Genomic DNA, 17,322 nt, shown 5'->3' on the forward strand with positions numbered 1-17,322 from the left:
CTAAGGCTTGTAATGATGTGTAGTTTTCTTTGCAGACTTTTTCTAGCACAGGGTTCTTCCAATAAACCACAAGCAAACTTGCCCTTTGGCTTCTTGTCTAACATACTTCCAAACTTGCATGTCACTAACCGTCCTCTTTCCGTCCACAGTTTCCACTTCAAGATCTGCACAAGAAAAGGATATCATGAACAGTGGCGTATACTGAGGGCTACCAAGGCTATCAGTGAAGCCCAAACCTCAATTGAGAATGACGCAAGTCTAAAGCACATTATTATGTAAGCATCTGACACATTGTTCCATTTACAAAACTTGAAAGAAGTGAGAAGAAACGTTGCACGTATTTCTGAGAGCGAGGCATCGGAGACTGATATTGCAGCCCACACTCTCGCCCCTCTCCCCTTGACTCGCCACACACAACTTGCTGCTGTGTATCGGTTAGGAGTGGGGACTGGGCGGATAGGTGTGCTAGGCTTCGGTCTGTCAGATCGCCACTGCTAACTATCAACCATGCGTTACTCATCGTATATACTTCCTCACCTCGACTTCTGACTTAATCATATAGATAACAGAGTGCTGGTATTTCACTCCCGTTTACTTCTACATCCGTGTAGAAAGACACTGCAGGGCTGCTGTTATAGGAGCAATATAGTTTTCTTTTCATTGGTAGGTCTGCTAAAATGGAATGCAATCTTTCAGGTTTAGTGTTCTGATCTCCCAAGAGGGAACCAATTAACGAGTGAAGGATGGGTATGACCGCTGTAAAATTCAACATTTTAATAATAATAATAATAATAATAATAATAATAATAATAAAAGAGCATGGCATCTGTATAGGCTTGGTGGTGACCTAATGAGGATGAACTCAATGGTGAAGACGTCATAAATACCCAGTCCCCAAGCCAGGAGAATTAACAGTACAAGGGGGTTGATTCTGAAAACTGAACCGCGGCCATTGGACTAAAGGCAAGCACTCTATAAATTCAACTACAAAGCCGAACTTTTATTTGCTAAACCTTAGGCTACCATCTCCACTGATCAGGGGTTGAGCATTGGCAGTAGCGGAGGCCAGGGCAGTAGCTTGTGAAGCAGCTTTGACAACACAGCAGGCTTCTCCGTTGGCTATTGGCTGCAGCTCAAAATGCTGAAGGCTTAACATTCACTAAACCAACCATCGAATAGGGGTATCCTAAGTCTAGTGGTAGCCCACGTCTTGATCCCAGCATACGCCACTGATCATGAACCAGACTACCAGTGCGCTTGCGTTCTGTGTGGCAGTGCTTGTGATATACACAACGCTATCTCTTGTGCCCAGAGGAAAGTATCGCTGACACGCTTCTGCTGCGATTAAGTGTAAAGTAAAGGACTCGCCAGACGTATAAGAAATGTATATATAGACATTGTGTGGATAAGATATCTCAGATATTCCAATATGTGTACTATTTATTCTCTTTATTAGTTTTAGATCTCTGGTATGGCTATTAGCTGCTGTAAATAAATTACTGTATTTATTATTAATTCTTACATACCACTGCCGAACTGTTTCTCGAGATGACTGACGTAGATTATAAAATTACTCTCTTTGAAAACAGCTATCCTTTTGGAATACTGTTGTTTTAAATGAGCACATAATTCATCGTAAGTTTTATCTTTACTGAGTGTTGGATCACTCAAATCCTTCAGTACTTTACATGCCTCCTCCCCAACTAGTGTTAGCAACAATGGTATTCTCTGATCATCACTAACGTAATTCACTATGAAATACTGGTATACCAATCATCTCCACAATGATATTCAGATATGGAGCCAATACAGTTACCTGAAACAAGTATGACACTTGATGTGTGTGCACTATCGTCCACAATTTCAGTTTCCGTGTTTTCGTGCAGTATGGTGTATGGTTACAGTGCATCTAAACTTCAACAAAATAAAATAATTCGTATCCTCGTCACCACATGTAATATTATCACTACCAACCTTCTTTATATGACTTCTATATTGAGACATAGAGTCAAAACAATACAACTAGAACATGAACAGAATATCACTTGGCAACCGTAACTACATACTAGAGCTGGGAACGGAAGCAGTTGCTCCTATGACTGCAATAGGTAGTGCAAGTGCAGCACTCCATCTGGTATTCTCCAGTAGTAAACTGTTGCTTAGAAACCAATCGGTGCTTCGGAAGGCGAGCAGAGGGAGAGTGGAGGACAGAGGAACAATACTGAATGTGTGCTCGCTTGCAGTTCCAGCAGTGGTGTGCAACGGATGTGCTAGTGGCAAATTAATTACTGCTTTATAAGTATGACAAAGGCAAATATATGAAATATATACATTTTCATTTATTGTTGGTGTTTAATTATTATTATTATTACAAATAAATAAAATAAATAAATAATACAATAAATAAAATTATATATTATTATTATTATTGTTCACCTATGTAGTGTAGTGGTTAATGTGATTAGCTGCCACCCCTGGAGGCGCGGGTTCGATTCCCGGCTCTGCCACGAAATTTGAAGTGGTATGAGGGCTGGAACGGTGTCTACTCAGCCTCGGGAGGTCAACTGATTGGGGGGGTGTCTACTTCCTCCTCAGCCATCCTCGAAGTGGTTTTCCGTGGTTTCCCACTTCTCCTCCAGGCAAATGCCGGGATGGTAGACCGCTTCCTTCCTTCTTCCTTATCTATCCGACACTACCCTTGAAGCGGTAGAGGTGGAATCCCTCGCTGAGTCCGAGGTTAAAACCATCCCCGGAGGGTAAACGGAAAGAAAGATTATTATTAATATTGTACGTCCCACTAACCATTTCTGTGGTTTTCTGCGACATGGAGGTGCCGGCATTTTGCCCCACAGGTGTTCTTTAATGTGCCGGTAAACCTTCCGACATTAGGCTATCGTATTTGAGCACGTTCAAGTACCACCGAGCAAAGTCGGAATTGAACCCGCAAACTTGAGCTCAGAAGGCCAACGCTCTACCGTCTGAACTACTCAGCCCGGTACAGCATATTAAAATTCCAATCAGTTCTTACTCTTCAGTAATAAATGAACTACGAGCATCGTATATAATACATGTTTTCATGCAATGGAATATAATTATTAAATATTTTTACTATTCATATTACTGTACATGCATTTGCAAGGGTATAATATTCAATCTACATTATTCTATCCACCTGCACTTATTGCAAACTGAATTTCAGCAGATCAAAAATCTGTTATTTATAGCGTAACAAATAATGCGGCATTCTTGAAACGACTGCAGCATTTGGATGACAAACGTAGGAAAACACATGCATCTGTAGAGTTATTACTGAAACCTAAATTGTAATTCCACCCAAGATCACCATTAGAGCATTGCCCACATTAAAGCATTTGAATTGTCCGCCAGTGAATTCAATCGGAGGACTACCGGAGGTCTCCGGAGGATGAACGAAAACAACTGCTCCGCTCCTACAGTTCCCAAAGAGAATAAGTATACAGTTCCTAGCTCTTCACTAGTTCTTCTTCTTCTTTCCTGATGCTTATGTGCTCTTTTACTGTTACCCATCCACTATACTCAGTACCGGTATATGAAACAGGAAAAAATCAGTGTAGCCATGAGTCGTTGGCCGAATTTACCCTACTTTACGGTGTCTATAAACGTAGAGAAGACTGTGCAAAGTAAAAGCAAACAGCATATATATGTTCAACAATTCATCTGTTTATGCCTAATATATAATACCACGAACCGCCACTGCTGTCATCAGAGTGCATACTCAGGTTATTACATAACTTTCAGTTGTAGAGAGATTCCAATTAAACATATTCTTTACACTCCCAAGTAAATGAATGACATGACATGAATGAACATCAAGAAAAAATATAGGTAATGTTTCGAAATATTGCTCCTGTCTCTCCGTATAACATTTGTACGGTACATTTTTTCAGCAGGTAGGGAATTTCTGTGGTTTTTTTTGGCGATACTGGACAAATATGGATGAATTCCTTTGTGCGTGTTCTTAATTTTTCAGAGAGCGTTCAGCATGCTTGATCGTTACCGCATAAGTGTGTTCCTCTTGCTGCGAGATAGGTTTGACAAGAGTGGGAGTGTGAATTTACTCTCGTTTCTTATTGCGCATATGACGTTTCCACTGGAATGTATCCCGCATAATCAAAGTATGGTTGAAAGTCCTAAGGTACTGTGACAGGTGGTATGTTTGTTTTCCTGTGAGAAATCGACCCATACAGGAGTTTGAGAAGTGGTGACAACACTTAATGGCCCGTTAAATATAAGATATGTATACCGCATTGTATACATCTTTTGCCCACCACAGGAAGCCTCGTGTCAAAATATGTGAGTAGTCTATTAAGTGTCATTCACTCAAATTGTCATATCACTTCGAGATTTGCACGTTAGAAAGGGCTTTATAACATTATTATGAATTAGTAGTTATTTGTGTTCGAATTCTTAAGCGAAATTTTTGAAAAGAACGTCGAAATATTCTTTGGTATCAATTTGTGGCAAGTTCTAACCTGTTAGTACCACAAAGTGGCATAAGTCTACGTCTTGTTTTCAAGTGCAGGGCCGTATAGAAGGCTGTAATTTTATACAATATTTTAGTTATATGTTTTTTTAATACGAATGTGTTTATAGAATATGATTTTTTCTGAAGTTTGAGATGATCTCAGAAAAATATTATAAGTTATAGAGAGAGGACTTAGTGCAAGTTATATACCTCATTCGTTCCATATATTTTTCAGCGAAATCTGACATTTGGAAAACGTGGGATACCCTTCAACTGAATATTTCCCCTTTTTGTTTGTGAGTATGATTTCAGTTTTGACCTCTTCTGCTACCTCGTACCTGACTACTGCATGAAGCTGGGATGGTTGGTGGGAACATCTGTTTTTCTCTGGATTCTAACTTCTATTCATTGTGGCTTATGGTGCTGTTTATTTATTAATCAAGTTCAAGATACTCACTGATTCTTCATTTCTCTTCATCTTTGAGGGTAAAGTGCTTCTTAAAACACGTTTGATAACATTTTGTGTAATGTCAGACCTAAACTGAGTTATTGCCCTGTGAACATAGTACCGGTATCAGTGGTTATTGCTTTCCTGAGAATAATTTTTTCTATTTACGTTTTATGTGCAGTTTAGAGGACAGTGGTATAAATATAAGTAAAATGGTCCCTACTTGTTGAGTAGTTAACCAGAAGATATTGATGTCAAAACTTAGTTGTTTGATTTGTTGGATAATATATTACATATAGGCCTAACAGTATTCAGCTGTGATGAAATATAAAGTAATTTTATGCAGTAAACAAAGAAGCTAAGATACTGGTTTGTCCTTTCTAATTTGATCTCTTTGGAGAGTAGCATTTCCTGTTTCTTCCCTTTTTTTGTATTTTACTCTATCTTGATCTTATTATTTTAGGGAACATATCTCTGATCTACCTGAACAAAAAAAGTATTTGGTTATAACTCATCATAACTTAAAGCTGATTTATTCAATTCGTGTTAACTTCTATATCTTTGTGAGCTTTAGTGTTTGGTTACGGACCATAAAAATGCTTATTTATGTTCATCGTCATCAGAAATGTCTGCTGGTTGGGGATTCCCAAATGTATTGTGGATGTTTTGTTATCATAATTTTTGAAAGTTGCATTTTTGATTGACTGAAATGGGATGTATAATACATAAGCCACAGCTGAGGGCAGTCCTCTTGTTGATAGTTACAGTTTATTTATTTACTAAGTAGAAATGTGTAGAGAATGGAGGTCAGAAGTTCTTGAGCTGTATATGACAGCTACTGTTACTTTTCGAACATGATCATCGTTTGATAAATATTATTGATAGTTCTACACAGTGCCCATATGCGAGTAGGGACAGTCATTACAATTTTGCTTACCACAGGAATTAATACATCATTAGCTGTAGTGGATCATACACTCATCTATTGATGCAATATGCTTGCATAGATGTATGTTTCAATTCAGGAAATTGTGACTTCGAACTTTGCCGTTGGCAGCTCTGAAGATGGTTTTCCTTGGTCTCCTACATTCACATGAGGCAAATGGTGGGGCTGTTAAGGCTATGGTTACTATCTTTCTCACCGGGCGAGTTGGCCATGCAGTTAGGAGCGCGCAGCTGTGAGCTTGCATCTGGGAGATAGTGGGTTCGAACCCCACTGTTGGCAGCCCAAGATGGTTTTCAGTGGTTTCCCATTTTCACACCAGGCAAATGCTGCAGGTGTACCTCAGTTAAGGCCATGGCCGCTTCTTTCCCATTCCTAGTCCTTTCCTATCCCATCGTCGCCAAAAGACCTATCTGTGTTGGTGCAACGTAAAACAAGTAGCAAAAAAAAAAAAAAAAAAGAAACTACCGTCCCTGTCGTAACCTTTACCTCTTTCCAGTTGACAGGAACCTTGTGGACCTTGGTGGACTGTTAAGGAAACTCCAATGTGCAATTGCCATTTTGGGTAATGACAGTATGTCTAGGTCAGTGGTTCCCTAACTATGCAAGGATGAGAGATTTACAAGGGAGACACAGACAACTTCCTCAGAAAGAAAAAAGAAATAGAGAGAAAGTAATATACAATACATTCAGCATTAAAATTTGTGAGTGAGAGCCTGACAGTACAAATTATCAAGATAACCGTGCACCATTGATGTGGATGTACTTCCAGATGAGATGCAACAGGATGTAAAAATTCAGTTCATCAACATCCTGGTAGGTATCAGACTATATAGTCCGTTACACTCTCAGTCCATCTTTTCATCGAATTTTCAATTGATCTGTTCCCACCGAGTGAGTTCTCTGCACTATTTAGGCCATGTAACTATTATCTTACATTCAGGAGATGGGGTTTCATACCCCATTGTCAGCCCTGAAGATGGTTTTCCACGGTTTCCCATTTTCGAAGGCAAATGCTGGGGCTGTACTTTAATTAATGCCATGGTTGCTTCCTTCCCTGCGCTATCCCATTGTCATCATAAGATCTGGCTGAGTCGGTCCAACGTAAAACTTACTGGAAAAAACTGCTTTTGCCAATGAGCAAATAATGTAGGGTTTGTTGTGGTATCTGCCTCCTATCCATTGTCCTACTGTGTCTTATCTGGTTATGTCTCTGAGTTCAGGTTCAATTCTTTAAGTCAAAAGTTATTTTTAAAATTTCTTGGTTAAGTGAATGCGAGTGGAATACTGGGTTAGACCGAGCGAGTTGGTCATGCGGTTAGGGTCGCAGAGCTGTGAACTTGCATTCGGGAGATAGTGGAATCAAATACCACCATTTGCAGTCCTGAAAATGATTTTCTGTGGTTTCCCATTTTCACACCAGATAAATGCTGGGGCTGTACCTTAAGGGCACGGCCACTACCTTCGCAATCCTAGCCCTTTCCCATCCTTCTATTACTGAAACCCACAATGTATTAGTGTGGCATTAAACAAGTAGCAAAAAAAAAAAAAATAATAAATAAATAAAAAAAAATAATAATAAATACTGGGTTAATGTACTATTGTGAACCTTGAAATAATACAACTTTAAATCTTTTCACTCACTTGAAACACTAATTATAACACACATGTATGTTGGGTATTCAGCCCGAAGGCTGGTTTGAACCTCTACAGCTCCACCAACAGCTGTCATAGATAGCCTAGGTGTCACTGAAGAGGCATACTAGGGAAGTGAGGAGTGAGGTTGTTTTCTTCACTGAGCCAGAAGTTGCTATTGCATATCAGTCTGCCAAGCCCACTGAAATGCATGTACCAACCGACCCTATGAGCGATATTTTCACACCATTCATAACAGGAACTGGCTACATAAGGAATGGCATTACTGGCATCGCTCATACCTCGGTCACTTTCATATTGTCAAAGCCAAGGATGAGACTGAGACAGGTCAATGAAAGCAACAAATTTATTCTGGCCCATACCAGAAGACATAGTGCACTGTAAACACTACATCCTGCCAGCAAAGACACATAGTACACATAACACACACATCAAAAAAATGACATGTTATGCTCTACAATATTGTGCATATATATGCATGGTTAAATGTGATTTGATAAAATCTGAGGATGTTCATGTAGAATGAAACATGTCATTCTTGTTTATTAATGTGTTATCTTTTTTACAGGATTTCATAGTGTTGTATGTAGTGTGATAAACTTATTACACTGATAAAACAGTCAATACTAATAAAAAAAATATTTAAGATTTGTTAACAAATCGTACGTTTCGAGAACATATCATTCTCTTCTTCAGCGAAAGTATTTCACAATTTCAATGACTTGACTTCCTTGTCTTCAAGGTTGTGTCCCATTTGCGATCACAGCAAAAGTTGTCCCATTTGCGATCACTCCCATTACAGTGGAAAACAAGAATGTGAAGAAAGACCAGTTCATGTCCCATTTGCGACCACTCCAAAGTTATCAGCAGCCTGTCAGGATTTTCCAACGCCCATGCAATAAGGGCGTACTCCGCACAAGCTCTCCTGAAGGTTTTTTTTTAAATAGGTAATATCAGTCTATAGTTTTTAACATACTGTAATTATTCCAGCTGTAGAAATCCATCGTCGATATAGCTTTTGTTGTTATCTGCTTATCTGCGTGCTTACTTACGACATGCAGGTCATTGAGACGTAGAAAGGCAAGCCTTGTGCTTTATATAATGGATACTCTTACAGAAATTTACGGAAAAGTCAGAAATGTTTGGTGACATGGGTTTTTTATCGCTGGTTTTACGTAGCATCGACACAGTTAGGTTATATGGCGACAGTGGGATAGGAAAGGGCTAGGAGTGGGAAGGAAGTGGCCGTGGCCTTAATTAAGGTACAGCCCCAGCATTTGCTTGTTGTGAAAATAGGTAACCACAGAAAACCATCTTCATGGCTTCCGATAATGGGATTCGAACCCACTATTTCCCGAATGCAATCTCATCTTTTTGCGCTATCATTATAGAATTATCATTTCTTCAACTTATTTTAATCTAAACATTTTCTTAACATTAAGTTCTGGAATCTTTTACATCTAATCCGAGCATACAGGCAAAAATTATAATTTTATTTAGGCCTATATACGTGAAAGTAGGCTGAGTGGCCGCACGTTTTAATGCGCTACGGCTATGGAGCCAAGCTATGCATTCGGGAAACGCGTGGGTTCGAACCCCATCGTCGGCTGTTCTGAGAATGGTTTTCTGTGGATTAGTATTTTCACTTCCAGGCAATGCCTGTACAGTTCCTATCCATAGACCAGAGCTGAGTCCTCTCACCCCTTACCCAATTCCATTCACCATAACACATTTCATCTTCATTAGCTCCTCAACTGAGGTTTGTACCAGGAAGGGCATTTGGCCATAGAAATATGCCGTATAAATTAATCTTGTCTCATCCCGACCCTGTATCAAGAAACGAAACTAAGGGGTAGACATACATACATATAGATGAAAGTAGGCTAATAATATTTTGAACAGCTGTTTACTTAACGTATGAATGTTTGAACGGTTTGAGCATTATTTAAGCAGTAATTTATTATGTCCCCTATTCTATAAGAAAGTATAAGTTAACTGTTAAGTTTGAGATGAGCTACAATTGCTTCAAAAAGGGTAGCACTATCGAAGAAGCAAAGTGTTACATCAAAATCCTTTGTTTTGAAATTGGAGAGTGTAAAATTCAACGGTTTTTGTCCTACATCTTAAAACTCATTTAACTGCCTTTACACCCACAACCATCTGGTAACTCTAAATAAAAGGCTCATTTGAGTCCCGGGAGATAGTGGGTTCGAATCCCACTGTCGGCAGCCCTTTCCTATCCCATCGTTGCCATAAAACCTATCAGTGTCGGTGCGACGTAAAGCAACTAGAAAAAAAAAAACATTAATTCGTTCACAAGGTTTACAGATAAATGTTGAAAAGCCTAAATCTTTATAATAAAATTAAAATACAAGTTAAACAATCTGTGCTAGAAACTGTACCCTTCTTTGAACCAATTATTCTAGGTTTTACATTTCCAAAAGTAGTTGAAAAGATATTTCAGAACTCTGGTTTCTGGTAGTCTTGATATGTGGCAGAATAATGCAACCCTCCTTTTCCGTATTTTGTCTGTTATTGACTCTTCCTGGTATACAACTTCATTAGGTAATAATCTCCATTGTCCATCTACTTGGTATTTTTTGTTTAAGATTGTCCTAAGGATTCTTCTTTTTGTCTTCTGTAATTTTGTTGATTTGGTGTTCAAATAGAATGGTGTTTCACTAGCATAGGTTGCTTCAAGTTTAATAACGGAATTATTATAATGTTCAGTTACTATCATTACATTACTTAAACAGTTGAAATATAGTTATTTCATAATGTCTATTTTTATCTTCAGTTTATAGATTCTTATAATTTGTGTTTTGAACGACTGAAAAGCTTTAAAGTTATATTAACTGAGTCAACACTGAAAAAATATGACATCCTTCTTAACAAATTTTGAAATCTTGTCATTTATTCTGCATTATTCTCAAATATAAATATTTCAGAGATAAAAAGAATATTTGTAATAGTGATATGAGGGGCACGAGATTGGCAAAGTTTACAAAAAGCTGGATAAGATGGGGAACTACTGGCCAAGGTGGGTAACATCAAGCGATCTCGGGTTTGACTTCCTGGAGTATCTAATATTTTTCTCTTGGTTGCCTTTTTATTGAAAATTATCTTCAAAAGTCCTATTTTGTAATTTAATGGTTTATGTAAATATAAATCCGCATTGACTGTCTCTGGTAAAGTTATAATCATTAGGAACAAACTGTAAAGAATAGGTGATAATTTATGAATCCCCAATCTGTGCAACGTACACCATATTAATCTTTCATTCAATATTGCTTCTTCAACTTGTATCAGCAAGTATGAGAACTTATGGATAGTTGGAACTATTCTCAGCTTTCCTTGATCACACCGAGACGTTGAGTACTTGGTGTATCAGCTTGCATCCGGGAGATAGTGGGTTCGAATCCCACTGTCGACAGCCCTGAAGAAGGTTTTCCGTGGTTTCCCATTTTCACACAGCCGCGTGCCCCTGACCGCACGGCCAACTCGCCCGGTAATTCATGCTCTATTTACAATCCAGGTTGTCTTCATTCGCTTCTACCTTTGCTTGAAATCATGAAAGACTGAATCAAACCACCATCTCCCTAGCTCTCCCTTTCCTTTTCTTACCCCCTACATCAGGATCCATTTTTCATTTAAGCGAGCTATTTTCGTTCATTTCTCACTCATGCTCTACCATAAAAGCCAATTCGTATATGCAGCTTCTACCAACATGTTCATTCCTAAGAAATGATTTTTAATTTATTTTTTTTGCTTTACGTTACACCGACACAGATAGGTCTTATTGCGACGATGGGACGGGAAGGGGTTAGGAGTGGGAAGGAAGCGGCCGTAGCCTTAAGGCACAGCCCCAGCATTTGCCTGGTGTGAAAATGGGAAACCACGGAAAACCATCTTCAGGGCTTCCGACAGTGGGGTTCGAACCCACTATTTCCCGAATACTGGATACGACCGCAATTAAGCGACTGCACCTATCGAGCTCGGTAAGAAATGAATAATAATAATAATAATAATAATAATAATTACAATATACCTAATAGAAACCATTCATCTGTGCTGAGTGAGGTGGCTGAGCTTTGCAGTGGTTGATCATGAACTTGCTTTTCGAAGAACAGCATCAGGATGTCTAGTTGAGACGTATGTACTTTTAAAAGACAGAACGGATACATACACACATAGGTATGTTGAGTCTATGCTGACAATAGTTCAGCCACCATTTTATACCCTGCGAAATCTCTGTGAAACATCATTAACAAGCGAGGTGTGATTAATATTTTCACAACAGGCAAATGCCGAGGCTGTACCTTAATTAAGGCCACAGCCGCTTCCTTCCACTTCCTTGGCCTTTACTATCCCATCGTCGCAATAATACCTATCTGTGTTGGTGCGACGTAAAAAAAAAAAACCTTCATGCTGAGGGGTGCAATGCGTACCTAGCGTGCAATACAGCCGAAATTCATCGCCGAATGAGTAATGTGTACGCAAAACTTTTTTTTTTTTTTGCTAGGGGCTTTACGTCGCGCCGACACAGATAGGTCTTATGGCGACGATCGGATAGGAAAGGCCTAGGAGTTGGAAGGAAGCGGCCGTGGCCTTAATTAAGGTACAGCCCCAGCATTTGCCTGGTGTGAAAATGGGAAACCACGGAAAACCATTTTCAGGGCTGCCGATAGTGGGATTCGAACCTACTATCTCCCGGATGCAAGCTCACAGCCGCGCGCCTCTACACGCACGGCCAACTCGCCCGGTCGCAAAACTTTTAATAAGTGACAGCAAACTGTGGCAATGGTGCAAGAACGTTGAAGCAGGATGTACAGACCTTCATGATGCAGGCGGTCAGGGAAGGAAGCGAGTGTCTTTTTTAGCGAGTGGATCAGGCGATTCGAGAAAATTGCATTGCACCCCTCAGCATGAAGAAATCGCATGACAGAACGCACTTCACATTTGGCGGGAGTAGGGCGACCAACTCTAAATTTTCAAATGGAGGACAGACACTTAATAAAAGGAGGACTTTTCATAGAAATGTTCTGAAAATGGAGGACAAATGGAATTTTAATATTTACATACAAAATTTAGTATTGCATACCTTATAGCTGTTGCGTTGATTAAGATGCTGGCGTTGTAGCTATTTTATGCTGATACTTATCGACGGCACCCACTGTCGACAGCAAATATGAATTATTTTCTTGTAATAAATAATTGTAAAACTCTCCACATGACATGTTTTTAAAGATGTACTTCACTGTTATAAATACCCTTAACCGACTCGGTCAGCAAACGGTTTCTTTCTTCTGACCATTGTGTATTAATCAGGGAAAACACTCTTTCAACGGTTGCATTGCAACCTGGAATAGCGAAATAAAACTGACAAATTTTAAGCAGCTCACTAAATGTTTCAATGTCAGGGCTATATTTGAAATACTCACACCACTGCTTATCTAATGTTGTATGTTCATCAATTTCCGAACTCCTAGTGCAATTCTGAACATGGCAAAATTGGTCAAAAAATTTAGAATCGTCTATCTCCACACCTTTAGATTGTAAATACTCGAGACAAGGAAGAACATCTTCAAATTGAATGTCTTTCATACTATGAAGCTTCATCCATTGGAAACACTTAAATTCTTCCATTATAGGGTTACACCACTTTAACAGGTATTGAATGCATGTTTCATAAAAATCAACATGTTCTACAAATGCAATGCATTCTCTTTCGAAACCATTTTCAGCGAGGGATTTCAGAGACTTTTTGACTTTAAGAGGTATGAATTTATTTTCCTTCCTAACCAGAGTTGAACCTAATATATCACAAACTTCTGCTATAGAGAGCGTTTCTTTTTCAATGTATGAAATTTTTTGTAAAAAAAAAAAATGTGCATAGTGGAAACCACAGGTAAAGCTCAGAAAACTCGTTTTCAAAAAAGAACCTAATTATAGCAGGAACAGAATTTGAAGGCTGAGAAAGAGAGTACGACTTTAGAGCTGCAAACAGTTTTAGCATTCTTTCTACTGCAGGAAACAAACTTAACCACCTTGTTTTGCTGTGACACAAAAGCTGTTCATAATTTATTTCAACAAACTCGCAGAATTCTTAGTTTTTCAGTACGAACGGTATAGATATGGAAATAATTGAATACTTTTACATTATACTCTCTACATCAACTGGCAGTACATCAGCACCTTGTTGCAAACAATTATGCAGTACATGTGCTGGACATCCAACCACAATTATATATTCATTTAATTTACTTTTAAGTGGTGAAAATACGTTTTCGCCTTCTCTACGATTAACCCCACGTTTTCGCCTTCTCTACGATTAACTCCTCCAAAATTTACATTTGCATTGTCTCCACTAAAAGCAACGCATTTAGCAGAAATGTTATGCTTGTTTAAAGTCTCGGAAACATAATTGGATATTGTCTCTGAAGTTTCATTAGGACATGTTTGTAGTTCTAAGACTTTAGTTTGAATACCATTTTCTTTATAGTCGAAATATTGTATAACAATAGCAAAAAGTTTCAAAGCCCCATGATTGCTAGCATCAGTACCCACTCCGAACCATGGAATCCTATTATTCAATGTTTTAGTGATAATGTCAATGGAATGAGGGGCGATTACATTATTTATGATAGTTTCAGTTTTGGTTCTAGCGCATGATATTTTGTTAGCAATCTCAGAATCTGCAAACAGCATTTTATCCAACTTTGATGTGCAGTCCATAGACCTATATGACTGATGGTAAGAAACAGTGTGATATGCCAATGTTGCCTCTATTGCCCGAACTTTCCTGTCTAGTGGGGAATGTTAAATAGGGAAAAATGAATCATTATTACTGCTAGAAGAACTGCTTCTAATTGTTTTTCTATGCTTTTCTCTAGCAATATGTCTCTCGAGATCACCTGCAGCTTTGTTTCCAACAGTTATACAACAGTCACAAATATAATATTTCGCCTCACTTTCGTTATGTCCCTCTCTAAAACACGGGTACTTCTGTTTCAGTTTCTCCGAGAACTTACATTTCCTCTTTTGTACCTCGCCACTTTTGAGTGATAACATACTGACATTATTCAACTTTCATAATAAAATCACAAACACTCCACTCACTCAGAAGGTCCGAATCCAACTAGCACAAAAACAAAACTACGTAATACCGCAGCCAGCATTACTTGACTGGTGAATCCCCGCGGAGAACTCCCCGGCCCCGACCGAGCACGTTCAGATCACGTCGGGCGGTGTCACCACTTTGGTGACAGGCCCTTCAGACAGCTCTAACTTAATATATGATTTATTATTAAGTGAGTAAATGACGTCGTCTGATAGGGGTATCCAGAATATGGACTGAGATAGAAGAAGTGAAACAAAATTAGCTTTGCAACAGAGGAAACAATAGGAAACTGAATGACTAAGAATACAATATGCAAAAAGCCGGACATTTAATAGCAAATAATAAATGCCTGCCGGACAGAGGACAAGCATGAAAAAAGGAGGACATGTCCGGCAAATGCCGGACGGTTGGTCACCCTAGGCGGGAGACTCTATTGTCCTAGGCACGCTTACGTGCTCACTACGCGCTCAGAACCGACAAGTGTGTCGTGACGCGGTCGGCAGGCATACTGGAGACACTGCGCAACACATCTGCACAACGCTTCATCGGATTCTTGCTGTGGTTTTAATTTCGCGACCTATCGGAGGTTGAAAAAAAAAATCTCATAGTAACAGATGTATGAAGCAGTGTAGATGCCGGTATATAATTATACAGTCATTACGGAGGTCATTCCATAAGTCATGGCTGATGTATTATAATCACCTGATCACGATGCAGCACGAAGAATCCACGATGTGCGTTGGAAGGCCAAGGCATTGAGCATCTCAATACTAGTATCAAATGGGGGTTAGGGTACAGGAGCGAATGACAGGGGGCAGTGGAAAATACGTACATAGAACGCAGTAATATTTTATTATGTACAAACTGATCACAAACGAGCATTACAAACAGCCACGTTCTTCGAAATAGTCCAAAATAGTTGCCAACGAATAGGAAGGCGTTGAATACCATGAAGAGTGTCCATTCCGTCAATATGTACCACCTGTCGCCGCTTTGTCTGCAAAGCGCATCCTATGCAGCGGCTTCAATTCTGGTGAGTACTGAGGGTGTTCCAAGACACACCCCCCCCCCCTCCCTTTCGCTCTGCAAGGTTCCTGACGGGAGCAGAAGTGTGGGCTTTAGCAGTGTCGGACGTTTCCATCAAAGTATACGACACATATGACCAACAGAAATGTGCCGGATGACTCCATTTAGTTAACTGACGCTTCCCATCCACTTCAGCACCTCTGTTTACTGATGTGGCACCCGCTGTGGACACTTCTTGCGCACCTGCAAATCCTATCGTAAAATACAGAACGCTGTCGACCGAGACATACTCTTGTATGTGGATGATTCCTTGTGAAGGCACTGTTGGAAAACGGCCGCGGATACACCAGTATGGGCGGACACGGAACTGCGCACCCGGTCCTCGGTTACTACGCATCCACTTTGGAAGGCGTGCATCAGTTCGATATGCCAATGCCTTATCGCCCACATGACACCGACGGGCATTTCTGCCACGAATGTCCGCTTTTCCACTTAACATCCATCTTGGAGCTCGGTCGGTCACACACTGAACGTCCACTTTTACCGACTCAATACAACAATGAGAAAGCGCTAAATCCTTAGCCAAAACACACTAGAAATCAAACATTAATTTTGTAAAGTGTTGAGTACTCAATCATCTTCCTCGAAGCCGTCCTTCCTCTTAAGGCCTCAGAATTTGGATGACCTTATTCTCGTGACTCGATCTATCCATCCCACGTTCCGCATTCTTGTGAACTGTAGATTTGTATATTTTTATTTTTCCCCGCTATGTCGTTGTTGTTGTTGTTGTTGTTTGAGTCATCAGTCCATAGACTGGTTTGAAGTAGCTTTCCATGCCACCCTATCCTGCGCTAACCTTTTCATTTCTACGTAACTGCTGCATCTTACATCTGCTTTAACCTGCTTGTCACATTCATATTTTTGTTCTACCCCTACCGTTCTTACCGCCTACACTTCCCTCATGAAGCAACTGCACAAGCACTGTCTTAAGATTTGTCCTATCATTCTATCTCTTTTTCTGCTCAAATTTAGCCAAATCGACCTCTTCTCACCAATACGATTCGTGACTCAATCTATCCATCCTACCTTCCGCATTCTTCTGTAACACCACATTTCAAAAGCTTCTATTCTCTTTATTTCTGGGCTAGTTATCGTCCATTTTTCACTTCCAGGCGAAAGTCTTTCAAAACATCTTTCTAATTTCTATATCAGTGTTCGAAGTGAGCAAATTTATTTTCTTAAGAAAGGCCTTCTTTGCTTGTGCTAGTCTGCATTTTATGTCAGTTATTTTACTAGCCAAGTAACTATATTCATGTCCGGTGGTGTAGGGGGCAACGAGTCCGCCTGTCACCCGGCGGCCCCGGGTTCGATTCCCGGCTGGGTCAGGGGTTTTTAATTGTAAATAATTAATATCTCTGGCCTGGGGACTGGGTGTTTTTGTCGTCCTTAACGTTCCTTTCCTCACATTCAACACACTACACTTCCTCCATTCCAATTACACGCAGTTTCATATCACATGGTGCAAGTAGGGGCAAAAGATCTCTATAGGTCGACGCCTCGGAACAAATAGCATTGAAAAAAAAAAAAAAAAATCATCTACTTACTTTAAGACTTCATTTCCTAAT

The 17,322-nt window shown here is 39.6% G+C and overlaps 1 protein-coding gene across 5 annotated transcripts in view; it reads left to right on the plus strand.

Moving 5' to 3' along the window:
• Window positions 1–4,178: 4,178 nt before the first annotated feature.
• Window positions 4,179–17,322, plus strand: part of LOC136878810 (uncharacterized) — a 648,211-nt gene continuing 635,067 nt past the window's right edge. For 4 of the 5 annotated variants that reach the window (XM_067152303.2, XM_067152306.2, XM_067152305.2 and 1 more), the window contains exons 1-2: window positions 4,179–4,332; window positions 4,740–4,800. The gene's annotated coding sequence lies outside the window, so the exon portion shown is untranslated. The remainder of the gene's footprint in view (window positions 4,333–4,739; window positions 4,801–17,322) is intronic. The other variant, XM_067152304.2, reaches the window with a different exon arrangement.

The sequence above is a fragment of the Anabrus simplex genome, chromosome 8 (assembly GCF_040414725.1).
Source record: "Anabrus simplex isolate iqAnaSimp1 chromosome 8, ASM4041472v1, whole genome shotgun sequence".
NCBI classification, from domain to species: Eukaryota; Metazoa; Arthropoda; class Insecta; order Orthoptera; family Tettigoniidae; genus Anabrus; species Anabrus simplex.